At 38.6% G+C, this 18,998-nt stretch overlaps 2 long non-coding RNA genes across 2 annotated transcripts; one reads left to right on the top strand and one right to left on the bottom strand.

Moving 5' to 3' along the window:
- Positions 1–18,550, top strand: LOC107836700 (uncharacterized). Its single transcript, XR_001662642.1, has 3 exons — positions 1–665; positions 16,225–16,376; positions 17,222–18,550. It is a non-coding gene; the product is annotated as an uncharacterized LOC107836700 (long non-coding RNA).
- LOC107836702 (uncharacterized) lies at positions 3,159–4,301 on the bottom strand. The gene is made up of 2 exons (XR_001662644.1): positions 4,025–4,301; positions 3,159–3,385 (listed from the first exon to the last, which is right to left on the bottom strand). It is a non-coding gene; the product is annotated as an uncharacterized LOC107836702 (long non-coding RNA).
- Positions 18,551–18,998: the final 448 nt, after the last annotated feature.

The raw sequence follows: 18,998 nt of genomic DNA, 5'->3' as shown, positions 1-18,998 counted from the left end.
ATGGGGAGTTTCGTAATGTGGATTGAGTCATTTCGGTTAATATCGGTGATGTCCCATTAAAACAGTGGACTGCAATCTGAGTCCAGTGACCCTGAGGTCAAGTGTATTAGAGGCATCATTTTGTAGGAAAAAAATATGTTTTTTAATGACCCGCATGACACCGTTGAGTGTTATCTAATTCAAAGTTATGTTATCTAATATTTCAATCTGTCCAATGTAATCACTGCACTGATCCACTGCAGTCAGGGCAGGTCTTAAACTGTGCCAATGCTCATTTCGCTGTAAGTCTCACACAATGTTTGCTCATTAAAAAGTCATTTGTTTCTCAACAATCACAGTTGTGTACTTTTTGTCTGTCATCTGTAACCGCGAGCTGCGATGTTGAAAAATGCTGTGGCGTGCGTTGCTTTCCGCTGTGTGTTCTAGATTCATCAGTGTGTAATCAGAAAAAAAAAATAAACAACAGTTCCCTTTCATGAGGCAAAAACCAGAGTATTTGTGCCCGAACACGTTACAGAGACACTGTACCAGTGCTGCTCACACCCTCAGTGTAACTGACATCCTAAAAAAAGCTCGTTTCTTCTCCTCAGATGGTGAGGACCTGGGGCTTTGGGCCAGGAGGAAAACAAAGCACATCGTGTCTTGTGAGCTCTTCGAGTTATGCCGTAAGTTTTCACAGCTTTATTTTTTTTGTGCCATCCAAACTTGTCGACCCTTTTAAGGTGAGCAGATAACCCTTATATGCACAATTGATCCATAAATGGGTCAAAAATTACCTTTATTAGAATCAATGTTTGTCATTTCATTCGTAATGTGTTTTGTATGATATTTGTGTCCATATAAGAATGATTTCAAGGTTCAAATGATTTTATCTTTAACATTTTCAAAAGGCCTGAAACATTTTGAAAATATACATTAATTAAAAGGATTAAAGAATAAAATTAAGTGATCATTTCCTGCAGTGACATAGTTTCATGCTGACGAGTTTAGAAAAATCCAACTTTTCATTTGAATACATTTATTCAGTGAAGGAAAAACATCTCATGTTGAGAAATAATTAAAAATCACTGATGCCACATTTCTTGAAAAATAAAACGGAAACATTTTATTAGTCAATACTTCACTTTTTTTTTTAGCCAATCTGAGTGGAATATCTAATTATTAACCTTTGACATCCCCAAGAGGGCCATTCATTCAGGCTGGATGAGAACCCAACATTTTATGACCAGAAAAAACAAAACTTGAATATAAAAGCTGTTTAAATGAATTGGTGTCGTTTAGAGAAAGCCAAACTTTCAGTCATTGTTCTGCAGTAAACTATGGTTGCCAAAAAAGGGAGTACATGTGAAAAGCAAGTTCCCTGCGTTCATCAGCCCAGTTTAACCCAGAGATTCTCTGGATTTATATACAATTAAAGATTTCTCAATCAGATGGAAACTATATTGTCCCGTTTTCTTATAAAGGTATCTGTTATTTAGTGAACAGAAGTATTACTATAGCAAGACATCTTTTTCACTAGGATTCAATAAAAGTGTAAACATGTCACAAAGAGAACAAATAAGTAAAACAGACTAGATTTAGACAGATAAAACTGCTGACTGGAATATTTGTGTTTAGAATCGTCCCCATTTAAATCTCCTACTTTCAAAGACTAACATTTAACCCAGCTTTGTATTATGTATTCTTTGTTTAAATTTTTGCATCATATTTCATGCTAGGTTATTATGTAAAGCATAATTAAGCACCCCGTAAAGTGCTTTATAAATACATGTTTTATTGTCACCATTATGATTATCATCGTTATATAATCTCTGGGGCTTGTTCAGATCTACACACTCGTCTGGGGTATGCATGCCGAACAAAATATGTCCAAATCAACCCATTCCTTATGGGCACTAAACTTGATTCTTCAACATTTTCGTCAATGAGCATATATAACGCTATGGGTTTAATCCTGGTTTTGATCTAAAACTCGGGATCACCTAAAACCCCACGTTTAGGGTTGTTTGTGATAAAAATGACTATGTGTAGGAGTGACGTAATGCATTAGAGACGATTTGATCCGATGTTCTCCGGGTCTTTGCTCAGGATGATCATATTTGGAAGAGCACTCCAGTAAAAAGAGGAACACGCTCGTATGCACAAACAGCAGTGGACACATAACACCGTACGTAATCTACTTAATCCAAGTACAGTAACGGAAAAAGTAAAAGGTATTAAAAATTCAGTTCTTTGTCAAGAAAGGGTCACATGTCGGTGTGTAATTTTTTTTTTCTGTGATAAGTGACTTCATTACAGCTGAAAAACGTTTACAAGAATCAAAAAATGTCACCAAACATTGGATTCCGACAGCTTATGAGATCCCCTGATCTTATGTTTTATACCTATTTATATTTATTATCTTACAGAGTTCAGTTCTTTACCTGCATGCCAACAATATCCTCTGTTCTGGTGTCCCAATACTACAATTTTAAAAAGTTCACACTTGAAAATCTGCCGTCTGTTTTCACAGTCATGCAGTCTTGTATTAATAGTAGAAATAATCTGCTGTATGTCTCATGAGGTCGTTTTAAGGTTTTTTTGGAGACTTCCAGCCTCTTGTGATTTTGACCAAAATGGGAATAAGTGTCCTAATTTATTCCTCACCGGAATTTGCATTTTACCATTTGTTTAATACATTACTTAATCTTTTAGTTTTTTTGTTAAATTCATCTCAAGCACAAGTGTTTTTTTTTATTTTTTAAATATCATCATTCATATGATTTCACATTAACTGCACAAACACACATTTGTTTATCGAAGCTTAACTGTACTCTCCCTCTCTGGTTTATAGGCCCATCTCGAAAGGGGTTATACAAGACATGTCCAAAAATAAAACTTGAATTAGAGAAAAGATTAAAAGCAAATGAGTGATGGACAGACAAATACATGAGGACGTGGCTATGGGTGGAAGCGAAAAAGGAGATAAAAGAGGGGATTACACATATCAGCAGCACTAAGTCAGTGGGACGTCACAGAAGGGGGAGGGAGGGATGATGGATGATGGAGAAATAATCTGAGAACATCTGGACACGCTGTCTCCGAGGTGGCGTCTTACACTGGAAAATGTCTGTTCATGTGCTCTTCCCTTTTCTCATAGGCTGACAGAACAAAAATGTGGCCAAAAATAGTTTATTGTTAATCCCCTGCTTAAAACACAACATTGTGTCCCGTTTCCTTCGCTGCTTCTTTATTCATCGCCTCTCGGTTAAAGCGCTGCGTGGCAACCTCATTTCCAGCACTCCACGTCTATTCATGATGATTTCCTGCGACATCTTTCACAGAGCCGTTCACGTCCAGGTGCAGATCTCAGCAGTAACAGCAACGATGACAGACAGCAAGAGTCCTGAGATGGAAGGACGTGGGAGTTGTTGTGTCCTTTGTAGAAACACAAAATGGTTTTTGACCGCATTATATTTGGATCCACTCACTCTTCCATCTGGAATGATGTTGTTAGTTTTTGACCGTCCTACTCGATCAATCGCAATGTAAAACATGCACAAAGCTAAGTTTATTACCGGCACCTAACAGGTAAAAATTTTACACATTATGTTCTTTTTAGGAAATGACCACAAGACACTTTGTATACTATAATAGCCAGATGTGTGCAAAAGTAAGGAAAATCAAATTTTAGAGCCATGTATTTAGACGCCAGAATCACTTGATAATTGTAATCATGAATTTTGGCTGCTCTTGTATCTCATAACTGTAATGTTTACAATTGAGCACCCACAGTAAATAGATATCTGTGCCAAATACAACTTTAAGATACAACTGTTATAAACAAAAGCTATGGTTATTTTTTGCCTATAATGGTTATTTTGTAACCAGGACATTGCATGTCATAATTTTGACTCTTGTTATGTTGTCATATTGCCTTTTTGAGCTATGCTGCTCTTTGTGCTATGTAAATGTTTCATATAAATGCATCATTCTAGAGAACTACTAAACAAAGACACAAAACTCCTGGATAAAATAGACACACGGCATCAAGGAGGGCTTGTATTTCTTCAAACAAGAAATAGAATCTGGCACCAATTGGCGTCCCTGCTGTCTTTTTATGCCGTGGTTTGATTAGTTGATGACATGCAGGTGCGAGAGCTGCACAACCTGTAAGTGATCAGCTCCACTTGAAAGTAGGAAGAAATAAGAAAAAAAAAGCAGCCATGGAAAACACAAAACACACACAATAACTCAAGGACTGACAGAAGTACACAGATGAAATGAGGGCATGTTAAGATTTTATTTTATTTTGAGATTTGTTGTTGTCTCATCATGATCAAGCAGGTTTAATTTTTTTTTTGAACAAACTCTTTTTGACCAATACATTCTTAAAATTTGATCTTACATCTCACAAAAACAGGTGCAAAACAAGGCCATTTTCAATCACAGGAGTCAAACATGTGTTGTTGCAGGAATAACAAGTACACACACACACACACATATATATATATATATATATATATATATATATATATGAGAAATAATTATTGAACAAGGATGCTTTGAAGGAATGTGACTGAATTTAATGAACATAAAAACATTGAACTCTGGGCTGTTTGTAATCAGCTTCTGTATCCACAAATGATTCTTTATGACACACTATGCAGTAATGCTCAAGTGCACCAATTGATTGATTTATTTATTTTTTATCTTAAAGCCCACATCACAAGTTTTGGCTTGCTTCATCTGGAACGGTTTCATGTTTCCATTAGCTTTGAGATTATAGCTGCATCATGTAGTACGCTTTCCTTCCCATGACTTCAAATGTTTGTTTGTCTTCACACTGAGGTTTGCTTAGAAAGTTGCTTTTTACCTGAATTGCTGTTATAGGTTGCCCATCTCTGCATGCTGCTTTGTTTTCATGTAATGTCCCAGCTTGTGTCTGTATTTGGTGTCATGCCTTTCAGCCTTTTAGATCGTCATTATTCCCATTCATTAATTACAGCGCTCTCATGTTTAGAATTGTTTGGAGGGCGATTAAAAAGCCTTGATAACCAACAAATAAACAAAACTGGGTCTACGGGGAATGTGCATGGTTTTATTACTCATTTGTGATTTACCAGAATATATCAATGCATAAAGAACAGATCAGAAATGTTCAGTTTTACCTTCCCACAAAAAAAAAAAAAGTAAGGAAGGCTTCTCATGAAAAACCTGGCCTTGTTCTCGTTGAGTCTTTCGCATTAGTCAGACAAGATCAGAGTCTCAAAATTATAGAAAAAAGTCATTCACTTTCAAGGTTTAGCCTGCTGTATTAAGTCTTGCCTCTTTCATAATGGTTTTGAGAAGTGATGAAGTCAAAGTAAAATAAAACAAGTGAATAGAATTGTATGTTGTATGTTAATAAAGATGATTAGACATTTTCTTTTTTCTTTCTTCTTTTTTGGAAAGAAAATGTGTCCAAAAAAATCTTTCAAAATTCTTTCAAAGTTTTCTGGCCTTGCAAACTTCTGGTTTCGATATATTGGCATATTGGCACTTGAAGACCATACTTTGGATACGGGTAAATTACCTTCACAGCAACTGGAGAACCACATGCACTGCTAAAACTTAACTGGAGAGCTGCCAATGAGACATGTGTGATGGGCATTTGGCTACTTTTGCTTGTGCATGTGGGGGGCCACACCCCGACCCCACATATTCCACCAAAGACTCAGATATCCTGATACTGCAACTGTCAAGAATCACAAAATTGGTACATGAGTTCTGTGTGTGCTCATAACCCTCCGTGACCTATTACACATAATGATTACCATGCTGTGGTTTTCATAGGCTGCTGAAAACCTCCAAAATTTGCAAAGAAGACTATGCATGTTCTGGCAATTTTATTTGTGCCACACCGGGATCTTAATCTTATTTAGGCATGCTTCAGCATTTATTGGAAAAGAAAAAAACAGACCAAATCAAACAGAACTTCTGTCTGTTAAGTGCGCCAAAGCTCATTAATGATCCTAAACCCATTTTAGGTCTAACAGTCCCATTATGGTGCTGAAGTATGAAATCCCACAAAAGGTTTGTGCAAGATGACACCAAGGTAGGAGGATTTCCATAATGAGAAAGTAACTAAAAATTGACCGTGTTTGAACTTTGGCTCGTCTTTTTTTTTTTTTTTTCATTCGTACGACTTTTAACGTCGAAAACAAACGTCGCATTTATTGTGAACCCGGAATCCGATCTGTGGGTGTTTCCGCACCTACTGCCATGGCTGACTCAAAAGAGAGGGATTTTCAGATTGACCGAGACGATTAGCAAATGTTACATAATCATTAAGCCTGAACAAACGTTCTCTCTCCCTCTGCCACAAATTCAATTCTCTCTCTTCTCCTTCATTAATCCCCAAATTCCTTCTATTTTTCTCTTTTCTTTGGGTTTTGTTTGGACCTGTCTCAGGGCTAACAAATGGTCAGTTAACAAGTTTGTTCAGAGATGGCCTTGAAAGCCCTCTCTTCCCACGATGGCACATACACCCACCAAGCCAGGCACACACTGCTCTAATTGTTTCCCTTTGGACAAAAACAGAATTGTTTTTAGATCCATCACCAGGCAGAAACAAACAGGTTTTTGACACTCTCACAGGGAGCTCTGTGCAACAAGGAAACCTAACGGAAATCGTCTAATTGATGGCCACATGAAACGATTCCAGTCACACGGAGGAGCAGAGAAGAATCTTTGATCTTTTCTGAGCTAAAACTGAGAGCTGGATCACACTAGTTGTCGATTATATCCAGACCAATAAAATTAAATAAAAACCGAGGCAAGAACAGTAAAAATAATAGCCTTAAGGTATTTAACAAACACTCAAAAAAACCTGTGTTAACTCTGCAAATGCAGGAAGAAACTTGCAACCAGCATTGCTACAGTTCACAAATTCAGACAGCCTGGGTAAAAGCGTTGCATGCTTAATTCTAAAAACAGCAGCTTGCAAAACATCATAAACTTGAGGCATTGTGCCTAGTCATCTCTGAGTACCTTATGCAGTTATATTCAGTGAAGTAACATGTGGATCTCATGAGGAGTGTTTTTTTTAGATTGCCTTGTGAAAACAGCAACATGTAAGTTGGAAATACTTTCTGTTTAGCCTACATTTCTGTATTGTAAATGTATTATTATTGGTCTGATGTAATATTCAAATCCACTTCCTATCGCATGAAATCCCCCCAGAATATATGAAAGTATATTTGTAGCAATAGAAAAAAAAAAACTGTGCAAAAAATCAGGGGGTATGAATACTTTTTGCAAGGCACCGTACCTCTGATCTATGGATCATTCACAGGTCCCGAAACTCAAGGATTGTACCACTGTTCTCTCAAAGAACTCAGCAAAGAGTCTATTCATAAATTTAATCGTTGGTTCTTCGGTCAGGCCTGTACTTGTCTTTTTATTTTTCATATTCTGTAATGACATACCTTTCAGATACTGTTCATCTGCTGGACATTGTTTAAGTTTTGTCATCACTCCTCTTTATTCAATATCCAGTTATTCAATTTCCTCATATTGATGTACACAGTAAGGTGTGATGCTCAGTCAAAATGACTTCACCGAGCTCCAAAGACAAAAAGTTGAAATCATCATCATCTATTTTGTGACTCATTGGCAGATAGTGAACAGGTAACATGAGGAAAACACACAGGAATCAAAGTTCTCCAGCACCCAGATGGATTTTGTTCTCCTGGATTTTGAAGAGCATGTGACTGAGATCATGTGTGAGATATAGACAGGAGGAGGTCATACGAGGAGAACTGGGAGTAACAGATGACTCATGTTAGCCAGCACCGATGCTTTTACTGTATGAGGACGACACCAATGCATTGGAAATGGATAAAACTCCTACAGATCTACTTAGATGGGCTTATTTCTGGAGAACGTAGCTGCAATCCTTCCTTAGATCAAATATGACAGTCAGGGTTTGTTGTCGCATGGAGCATCGCAAAGGAGGTGAGACTCGCATAGCGTGGCAAACAGAAAGGAGCTACCCAGTCGAAATAAGTTAAGTACAATCGAAAGCTACCAGAGCTTCTTCATTTTACAAAAAAATAAATCAAGTATGAAGCAAAGGCTGATCAGCTTGTCTGCTGTGTTCCCTCACAGCTAGAAGGTCAACACTTTAAGTCACGGCCTTTTCTGTGTGTAGACGATTTTTCTATGTGTGGGTTTTCTCCAGGTACTTCACAATCCTCCCACAGTGAAAAAAAAAACTTGCATGTAAGATTAGCCAGGGGCTCTAAATTACCTTCAGGTATGAGCATGGATGTTTCTCTGGTCTTTTTCCTCCTTGGCCCTTTTAAGGCCTAACATGCAGTCCAGGGCATCATTGGCTGCAGTTCCCTCCCATGGGCCATGTGTAAGAAGTTAACAATCACCAACTTTTCACCAATTGTACTTGTGAAATATCACTTGATTTTAAAACTATTTTGTCAGTTGTTTTGATTTGTGATTGCTGCAGTGGTAGTCCTCACATGATAAGTCACAAATTTCCTGATTTCTTATGGGCTTTGAAGGCCGGAGCTGATACATTTTTGACTCTTGATCTCTGGATAGGCGCCTTGAGAAATGTTTTCAGGAAGTCCTCTACTAATGTACCAGTCAGTGAAAAGTTGGACTTGTTTATTTGTTGTAACATTTTTGTTACAACAAAGAATGTTGTAACAACATTCTTTGTTGTTGTAACAAGAATGTTACAACAAAGACATTCTTGTCTTTGTTGTAAGACAAGAATGTCTTACAACAAAGAATGTAAGATGCCAAAAATGCCAATTTTTACCCAAATTGGCATTTGGGTAAAAAAAAAAAAAAACAAAGCTTTTTTTTATCCAAATGCATATTTGGATAAAAAAGCAAAACAATCAACCAAAGAACTTATCAAATTCCTTCTGTCTATGCCAAGTAGCTTTTCTAACATCCAATAGATATGTGTCAGTTATTAGTGAGTATCTGTTGTGCAGTCAACGAATTTAATGCAATGTGTGGAAGGGGGAGAACGTGCAGTACTCCTAATCACTAAATTAATCTCAATAGGAGAACCTACAGACAAGCATAACACAACAAATAAGTAATAAAACCTTGCTGCATGTGCAGTAGATAAATGACACATTTGTTCCCTGAGTGCTTGAGCTCACCTGCACTCCGGCACCCTGGTGGTGAAGCATATTATCTGCAGATAATCAACAGCATTTCTGAGCTTAAAAAGCAGAGGCCTCATTGTGTTCTTCTGTGGCAGGCGGAAAAATTACAACTCTGAGCTGATGTTGCTTCACCTTTCCTCTCAATGTCCCTGTTTGCTCTTCTAAATCTACTTGTCTCCTGAAAACAAATCAAACTTACCGTAACCCTGTTTAAACAAACAAGAAGAGGCACGCTGGCAATTACGCACGGCAGAGAGCAATCACTAATCATGCATTAGAGACTATATCTCAAAAGCAGGGGGTTTCAGATTGCACTGCCAGGAATATTGCTGAGCACATCCCAACATCAAGCAGCAGAGGACAATGTAGCACCTTTGCGGTTGAGTCATGTTGGGGAACACGTAGTGAATGGTGATGTAAACACGAGTAGTGTTTCTGGTGAAGCATATAGTGTAGTATCAGGTAGTATCAGTGGTCCACCTTACCGGCACTCATGATGTCACCTTGTTTAATATGTGATGAGACAAAGTTCCACAGGGAGGTTCTTGTGTTTCCAAAGTCCACTGACTCTTTGTGAGCTCTGAGAATTTATAAGTACCATAATCCATGTGTGCATTAATTTACAGCCCTATGTACACTAACAGACTCCTTCCACACCACGACGCACAATGCAAAATGCACATCCAATACACAAACAGAGACAATAGTGGTTTGATGCTGGCACAATACGTCCTGTGAGAGCCTAGAGAGCATCGCTGTGCCTGTCTCAGTGGGAGTTTAATTTATTCTACAGTTCCACAGAAAGGAAGGTTTCAGAGCCGAGTTTCGTGTTTCTTATTGTTCGGCCAAAATAACCCGGCTTTCACAGTCTCTCCTTCAGAAACACAGTTGGACTTTGCACAAACACTTATGTAATAAAAGTTTTATCAGTGCATGATAACAGTTACAAGACGTTGCCAGGTTATTATTTTACAACTCTCTCTTCACAATATCCTTATCTGCTCTAGTGAAAAGTGCACACTCGCACACCTTTGCAAGGGAATACAGTTTGACATGATCAAATGCACGTACACTAGTTCTAGTGACTAATCGCGGCAACGGTGAAAATATCACGTAACATTAGCATTGTGCGAGCGATTTGTCATGTTCAAGGCTCGATTTCTTTCATCATCAAAATAGCACTTTTGACCTCTTTTAGAAGAGTGGTTGTGTAACAACAGTTAGTACTATGAGAAAGTATCGCCAGTTTCATATTGGATTTTGCTCGAGAAAAGAAACAGAAGTATCTCAGAATGTTGTTTGTGAGCGATTGTGGGTCAAAATGGGAGATGGAGACGCAGATCAGGGTCTCGACTGCAGTAAAATGAATGCTGGTCTGTCTAGTTGTACTGAAAGACAAAATGAGACCATGATAATTAATTTACACGTTTAATGTGGCATTTACAGAACCGTGCACCATCTTGGACAAAGCACATCCTGAATTACTTTCAACCATCAGTCTTCAGTTTGCTGAAAAAGTTATGTCCTTGTTTGACTTTCTAGATTTTCACCCATTTGTTTTCTTGAGCTGCAGCCATAGTTTGCAGAAAGCATATCATGGGTCTCATTATACAAAAACCTCAGTCATTAGAAGGCTATATAAATGTTCAACAGTACTCCATTTATTACGTAGAACCCACAAAAGCATGGGACTTTACAAAACTATTTATTTCTCCAAAATAATTGAAAGGACAATAGAGAAACTTCAGCAACAGTAGAGATTGCTGCAGGAATTTCCAACTAACATTCGTGTTGTACATGTGACAGTAATCTCCTGCATAACTCATTGGTTATGATTAGGGTTGTGGTTGCTAAGCAGAAAGAAACCAACCAGACCTCACAAAAATTTCCCCAAACTTTGTGGGAGAATGTACCTGAAACTAAGCTGGCAGTTCTAGGCCATAGCTCCAAAAGGTATGTTTGGTGAAAAAAGAAAAGAGAAAAAGCAGCATCACCAACAAATAACCACACCTATAGTGAAATATGTTGGCATCTTGTTCTGGGATTAATTTTCTTCAGATGGAGCTGGAGTTTTTGTGGAACAGAATGCAAGTGTTGATATTTGCAAATACAGGTCAGTTTTGAATCCAAAACTTTCAGGAGTCGGCTACAAAGGAGAAGATGAGGAGGCATTTCAGGGGTTTTTGTTTTATTTTTGTATCACATTTAATCTAAGCATATATCTAAATTCATGACTAACTTGATAAAATAAAGGGCTAGAGTTATTGGAATGACCCAGAGATCAGAACTAACTTTGAGAGAGAATCTATGAGGTCTCTTCAAGACGGCTATGGGAAGAACCTTTGGAAAGTAGAACGGATAAATTTTACAACGTCATGACGAGGACTCCAACCAAAGACGATTACATGCCGAATTTGAATCAAATGGTGCTTTAATAATAAAGTGTTAACATGAACAATATATGAACAGTTATGTTTCTGGGTTGCTGCAGATTGTTTTCAAAACACTTTGTTATTTAGTTTACCTGGACAGGATATAAAAAAGGAACAAAAATACGGGAAAAAAATGGCATTTTACCAGGGGAGTTTATAACAAATAAATGAAAGCAGATGTAAAACGTTCTTGAGTTACTATAGATCCCTTCTGGGTGTAGGGGAATGTGTTAGGATGCCTCAGCCGAAGTGTGTCACTGGGGAGAGAGTTGTCTTGTCTTTTTTATTTCCTGGTCTTATCTTCAGGGGTGTAATTATGACAGAGTGGTGCTTTTTACATACACCTTACTGTATCCATGTTTGAAACTCTTATTTCGATGTGAGAAAGGAAGAACTTCTGAATGTTGATCTTTTACAGCGTTAACGATAATGTCCAGTGGAGTGGTCGCCAACGCTAATTACATCCACACATCACTAATCTCATATGTGAATACAGTTGGGGTAATCAGTTCATTAGCTGTGACAGACAACATTACAGTGCATCGTCCTAAGTGGGTAACTACTGCTAAGAAAACTGAAGGTGGAATCTGGACTACATGTATGCATCTAAATGTCTAAAACACATTGATTGCATTTTAAACCTCAGTGTCTCTTTACACTATAAAAGGACATTAAAATATGATTTGAGGTGTATTAAACTTGTGTTAGATCATCTTGGAAATAGGCCACCATAAAAACGTCTATGTAGAGACCTGGTCAAAATGGGACTGGAATGTTTTGCACTGATTCTTTAAGCCTTCAATCTCTGTCAATAAAATAAAATGGGATTTTAAGTCTTCCCAAAATAATTGAACTCTCATTGTGTTCTTGTCAACCCAGTAGTAAGAATCATTCCATTTTGTGATCTGAGTGTATAAGTAGATCTCTACCTGTCTATTTATCCATCCTGGGGAGGAACATCCATCCTTCCCAGGATAGGTGGATATTTCACCAAGATTTCACTTGTTCGGTCGCGGCTGATTGATATTCTCAGGCTTACTACCCATTAACGAAGGCCGTAATTACAGTCTGCACCCCCCCCTGCTTGCGCCCCATGTTCCTGTTCCTAAACCCATCTTTCTCCTTCTGAAGAACCCTTCCTCCCCTTTCATCTGCTGGATTCTCAGCTTGACAGAAACTAGAAAGAACAACTATTTTCTTGGTATCTGACTCAGTATGTACCGTCTGCGTCTGTCAATTAAATTCAGTCAGTCTGAATCTGTCTGATCCTCCTGACTTCAGGGACTGTAAGAGGCCAATCCAGGTTTGACTCTAATAACTCGTCCTTTTTGTTGAGACTCCCATGGACTGGACCCTTCATTAAGGGCACTGGGATCAAAGCGGAAAGTGACCCAAATACAATTTGTTCATTCACAGGTTGTTCATTCAACCTAGCTCACAAACAAACGTACAGCTTTTATTTTCTGTGTGAACGGTGTGCTTATGGTAGTGGAACAAGATCTGGTAAGCATCCCGAGGTGCAATGATATGCATAAGTAGGGCTTAGCCTACTGTTAACTGTCTGATACAGTACGGACGGTTGGATATGGGTCAAGGCAATCCGTTTGGACAAAGGCTGACAAGTTGAACGAGCAACATGTGTGTATGTGTTTTAATCTGGTCTATCCTTTACTGGGTCAGACAGACAAGCTGAGAGATGCTGGTCTCATTTAGTCCACATTTCGTCATATAACCCAGAAAAGTCAACAGTGGCAGTCATAAAACATCTTCAGAGCCAGCGGGAACGTGGAAGCCTTTAATCTAAACGCCCTTGGAGCCCACCTAAAACTCTGAAACAAGCCACCCAAGCCCCCGAGACCCAGGAAGTTATGACCTCACCAACATGGTGTTTTCCACTGACATCATCAAGTTAAACTCCTTTTACTTACATCAGTTCTCATTTTTGATTTAGGCTTTCTCGACAGTGTTTCACTGTACTCAATATCAATAATTGGGTCGCTACCTCTGACCTGTCCTAGTTTTCCCTTACTTTGCCAATGTAATGTGTTTTTAAGACAAGAAGCTGGCCTACTGTCAAAATTTGTTCATGGCTCCTTTTGTCTCATTTTTATTACCTAAATATATTGCCAAATTACTTGGGCTAGCTCTTGATATGAAGGTTATAGTTTCAAAACCACTATTGTTTTGTCTGTCTGTATGAAGCCAAGCTAAGACAGAAATACTTTCCCCATGTTGCTGTGCACCATCACATAACTGGCTAATAGAAGACTGCTTTGCTTTTTCTTTGATTACAACAAAACTGAGCTGAATTATTTTTAGTTTAAAATAACACAGGTGTCCTATTAACCCCTTAAGTGTCACGCACACACTGGTTTCTTCATGGACCCACTGAATTGCATGAACGTGTTTTTGGGGTGACAGTGAAGGTCAACATGGTAGATATGTTTAGTTTTTTTTTCATATTCTGTAGTAAAAACTTTTAAATAGATGAATTTACACATTATTGTAAATTTTTATAACCATAAAATCATGGTAATTTATTTACGGTTATTATACAGTAAGAATCTCAAACCACACCTTGCCTATTGACTGCAGCCCTACTCAACAGTGTACTTGTATTTATTTATTTTTTCTGTTAATCTGCATAGTAACCCTGAGCTGTTTCTGCCCCCTCAAAATAAATTTGGCTTTCTTGGGGTAAGGATCGAGTTACACACCTCACCCTTTCCCACTATCCAGCTCTCTTATTCCCTCTCTTTGCTCTCTCAGTCACCCCCTCCGCTCTATAACTTCTTCAATCGCTCCAGTTTCTTCAAACTCCTGCAAACATTTCCTACATTTCAATAATTGTATTACCTTTTTTCTTTTTGTTGGGAAAAAAAGTGCTAGCTTCATGCTCATTTCCTGCAGTGTGTGGTTTCTACGCAGTAAAACAGATGAAATAATTAGAATCATGAACTTGTAATTAGCTTTTTCCAGGCACACTCATAATAGTGGCACTTGAAATCACACCCATAATATCAGGGCACAGGCGCGTGTGTGTTACCGAGGGCAGAAGTGTGAAATTAAGCTTGCCAGAGTGTAGTAAAAGCACAGTGAACTCCTGACATGACTTGAATGTGTTTCGTTGTGTTGCTGTTGCATGTGTGTGTGGTGCACTCATTAGCCCATGTCTCCTAATGAGCACCGCGGGTGGTTTAACACCTCGGCCCTATAGACAGTTAAAGTGGGGCTGTGCCAGGCTGAGCCCAGGCGACTCATAATTACAGCGGCTGGTCTGAGCAGACCACAGTGCATTAAAAGCCTCTCTCTCTCTCTCTGTTTTCCTGTCAACCGTGCCCTGTTCTTTAATTAGAAATATCAGAGCTAACCTTTTGTGTATCGTTGCTTGTTTTACTGACCTGCTTCTGCTTAGACAAACAAGACAAACAGATGGTGGGAGTTAAACCGGCAACCTCGCTGGCAGCGATTCGCAGTGAGGGAATCCAGTGTGGCTGTGATGGAGAGGAGGCTAGCAGAGAAATGATGCAAAACTACAGGGACTAAACCCATGACCTTGATTTTAAGCATGTGTGTGTGTGTGTTTCATCTGTGTGTGTGTGTGTGTGTGTTTGATAGAGCACATGAATAGAGCTCTGCATACCACCGTGAAGGGATGTAATTAAGTTGGGGGTTTACTGAGAATACTAAGGAAAAGAATGTGAAAATATAAGTTACACAGCATGTGTTATTGCAGTATGTGATGGACTCAAAGTCTCGTATCGAACTTGCAAAAGAATAAGATAAAATCAATATGTGTGTTTTATTATCAGCAAACTCGGGGGTTTAACAACCTCAGGAGAGCTTAGTTTGAGAGCTTTTTCTCAGTTACAAGGTCTTTTTTTTTTTTAATCAGTTTGTATTCACATCACGCACCGACTTTTCTTTAATCACATTTCAAATTTGCAACACTTTTACCTCCACTAAAATTTCCAGTTCACTGAATATGCAGTGCTGAGCCGCGTGACTTAGAGACTAATCATTTCCAAAAGGAGACATTTGATTGCATTACATCAAGGTTGTTGGGTGGATCACACTTATGCCCATATATGGCCATTTGTTGGAAAAGACACTCGGACTCGGGAGAAGCACTTTGACTTTTGTTCTTGCAAAAGCAAATGTTGCATGGGTGGTCCAGTCAGGTTTTTGCCTCCATTGAAAAACATTGAATATGATGTATATAACTGGGCTTTTGGAAGTCCCTCCACACAGAGCGGATGTAAAAATAAATGCATATACAGCATACCTTGTTGTATTTTGCATTACACATAATTCTTCTCACCCCTAACCCAAAGGTTTTATCAGCTTTTCTACACTATCCCAAAGGATCTTCCACTCTGCAGCCTCCCAAAGCTTGGGAAAAGATAGTCTCCGTGTTTGCTGAGACCCTCAGCATCCAACGGACAATCAGATCAAATAAAATAATGAAAGAACAAACAAGCCTCTCTGCACAATCAAGCTTAGCAGAGTAAGCAAGATGAAACACTTTTGAGCTTTGTTTTTTCCTGCAGTAAAGTGCCAATTGTTACATTGCTTGTCTCTTCTGAAAGAACATGATTGTAAAGCCACCAATCTCTCTTATCTCCCAGGCGCTGCTGGAAAGACCTGGAGAACATTTCGCACTGACTGGACCAAGAGCCTGTCTGCTCCATATGAGAAGTGAGAAGTGCCCTGAGATTGCTGCCGTTGTAATTTAAAAAAAACTGAAGTCAGTTGACTTGAACTCGGCCTGCCTTGCACGGTAACTGTATATATTAAACTCTCTACAGTTCTGTGCACACATCCTCCTGGATTAGCTCTTGCACTTCCCTCACTCTGGCTTTATTATAACAAACTCTTAGGCTTCTCTGAAGGGCAGCACGTGGACAGTGGTTTGAGTCTGAGCCACAACACAGACTCAAACCACACCGATGTGCAGATAATTTCCTCTCTGTGACTACACGGCGTAGAAAGTTTTGAAATTATTTGTATTGACGGGACAAACACAGATTTTCTCAAGAAAATCTTGTATAGGAATCTCTATCACTTTTAAAGGATTATAGGAAGTATGTGGAAATGCTCAGTTTCTAAGTTTATTTTTTTAAAAACTACCTATCAGAAAGATTTGGTGGAAATAAAATATTCATGAATAGTTTAATTCAAGTATTAAATATTAGCACTAAACACTAACATGCTGTGGTTTTTAAGAGTTTTTCAAGAAGTATTCAGAAAACGTTTGTTTAAAAAAGACAAAAAAAGAAGAATTATTTTCATGGCTATCTAGATGGGATTACAGGTATTAACCCACAAACATAAAGAATAGGAATCATCATAAATTTTAAACTATTAACATTAAGTCTTCAACAAGATGTTCCTTCATTGCCACAAAAACCTATGGAAATATACTTCTTACTTCCTACAAAAGGTAATAAATATATGTATGTAAATATCAATTTTTGTCCATGTTTGTGTTATTTTTTTACAATAATTATTTCAGTTTTTGAGTAACCATCCTCAGCTTAGTAGCATCCTTCTTGCATATGCTTTTCTTTCACTTTCATCCTATAAAGTAAGTTGTATTTGAGTTTTCCTTCTATATTGTTACAGGTATGAAATGAAGCCTATAGGCATAAAGTCAAGCTGTAAGACTCTTCAGCCTCACCTGCATCATCCATTCGGTGCATCTTGCATGTCTACCGCAGCCTGTCAGTGAAGGACTGTGCCTCATCATAGCCAAGCACCGAACAAGCCTTCATTTACATGGTCCTCTATCCATGGCTTCATTTGCTCATCAGCCGAGCTCAACCCTCCTCTGCCTCTACTCCACCCTCGTGGAAGCTCCTTCAGGCTCCCGTCCACTCTTTGACCTCCATCACCAGTGTCCGCCCACGTTCTGCCGGGGTTTGAGCGCCAAAACTTTAATTAATTCATGTCAATAAAACATTATAATTTCAGTTTTTCTCCGTGTGAGTCTCTCCAGGCTGAAACAGGGATAGTAATAAACATTTCTAGTCCTGTTAACCCACTTCTATAAAATATCCCTCAGTGGGATCGGGTTTTTATTCTTTGGACGTAAAGCAAAAAGGCAGGAAGTATCACGTGAACTGAAGATATTACAAAAATTAATTCTCAGGGACTCGGTAGAATTTATAATACCACAGTTTTCCATCTCAAAGATGGTTTACAGCCATAACCACTGAAGGTCTGAGATTTTACAGGTGAGGCGCCGTTCGGATTAGTGGTCAAATACCAAGAGCTAACAACAATAATCCGAGGTGATTTGACGCTCATAGCATTTAGCCGTAAGCCTGTAAAGACCAGACTTAGAGCGCTTTCTTTTCACACTTTATCAGCTTTCTATAGATGGGTCCCCTGTAATGCGATTGGTCTTAATGGCCTAATAATACAGACTTCCAAGAACGTTGTAATCCAGCCGTAGGCTATTCTTTCACTGCTAGTTGTTCACAGTGTTCTACGCTAATGGGTTTGTGAATTACAATGGGCTTCTTACGTCCACTGCAGACACAATGATGCATGAAAATGAGAAGAAATAGGAAAGCTTTGAAATTGGCACTTGTAGCTGAACATGGGAAGTCTTGGGATATGATCACTGTATGAATTAATCATTCATAATGCATACAAGAATTGTGTTTTCAATTATCTTGTATCTAGGATGAGTCAACACCCAGATCTGAGCGATCCACATGTGGAAACGGTTCCAAAATCTCAATAGACTTGGCCAACGAGTCTGCACAGACGGTGGCGATCAAAGCCAAATATGATCAAAAAAAAAAAAAATAAATAAAAAAAATCTATTTTATCCCTGAACACGCCCATCTAATTTGGGTTTCTTTCCAAGTTGACTTTAAGCTTAAATGTCGTTATCATGATTAAATCTAATTACAAGTTGCATTTTCTGAACAGCTGCAATTCGATTTCTGAGGCTGTGCCAATGTGTTGAAGGTTTTGCTTATAAAATACCATTCTTTCAATAAACCTCCCTTTCTTTTAAAACTGAATGATCTCAGAGTCATCTCTCCTCAGGTTCCCATGAGACTCTTCCCTGGCAGGATAAATGTGTTTCTGCCTTTTTCTTAGTGAATCATGGTAGTTTTATTCCTTTGCTCCATTCTAGTAAGGGACACCATCTGTTAGCCATTAAGAATTTGGGTGAAGACGACCACCCTCTTCTCTCACTGCCTGTTTTAACTCCCTATGATATCCAAAGTCCGACCTGACCTTCCTCAACCCAGCTGTCCTCAGAAAACTGGACCCACAACTTGTCCTCAGCCTCAGATTTACATCATTTCGGTGCTCGGATTTCTATAAATCACTCAAGCTAAGCATGCCTGTCTTTGTGCATGAATGACCCTTTGCTGATCAG

Source organism: Poecilia formosa, unplaced genomic scaffold (genome assembly GCF_000485575.1).
Source record: "Poecilia formosa unplaced genomic scaffold, Poecilia_formosa-5.1.2 Scaffold77, whole genome shotgun sequence".
NCBI classification, from domain to species: Eukaryota; Metazoa; Chordata; class Actinopteri; order Cyprinodontiformes; family Poeciliidae; genus Poecilia; species Poecilia formosa.
Note: the sequence above shows the minus strand (reverse complement) of the source record. Positions and strands in the feature narration are given on the sequence as shown.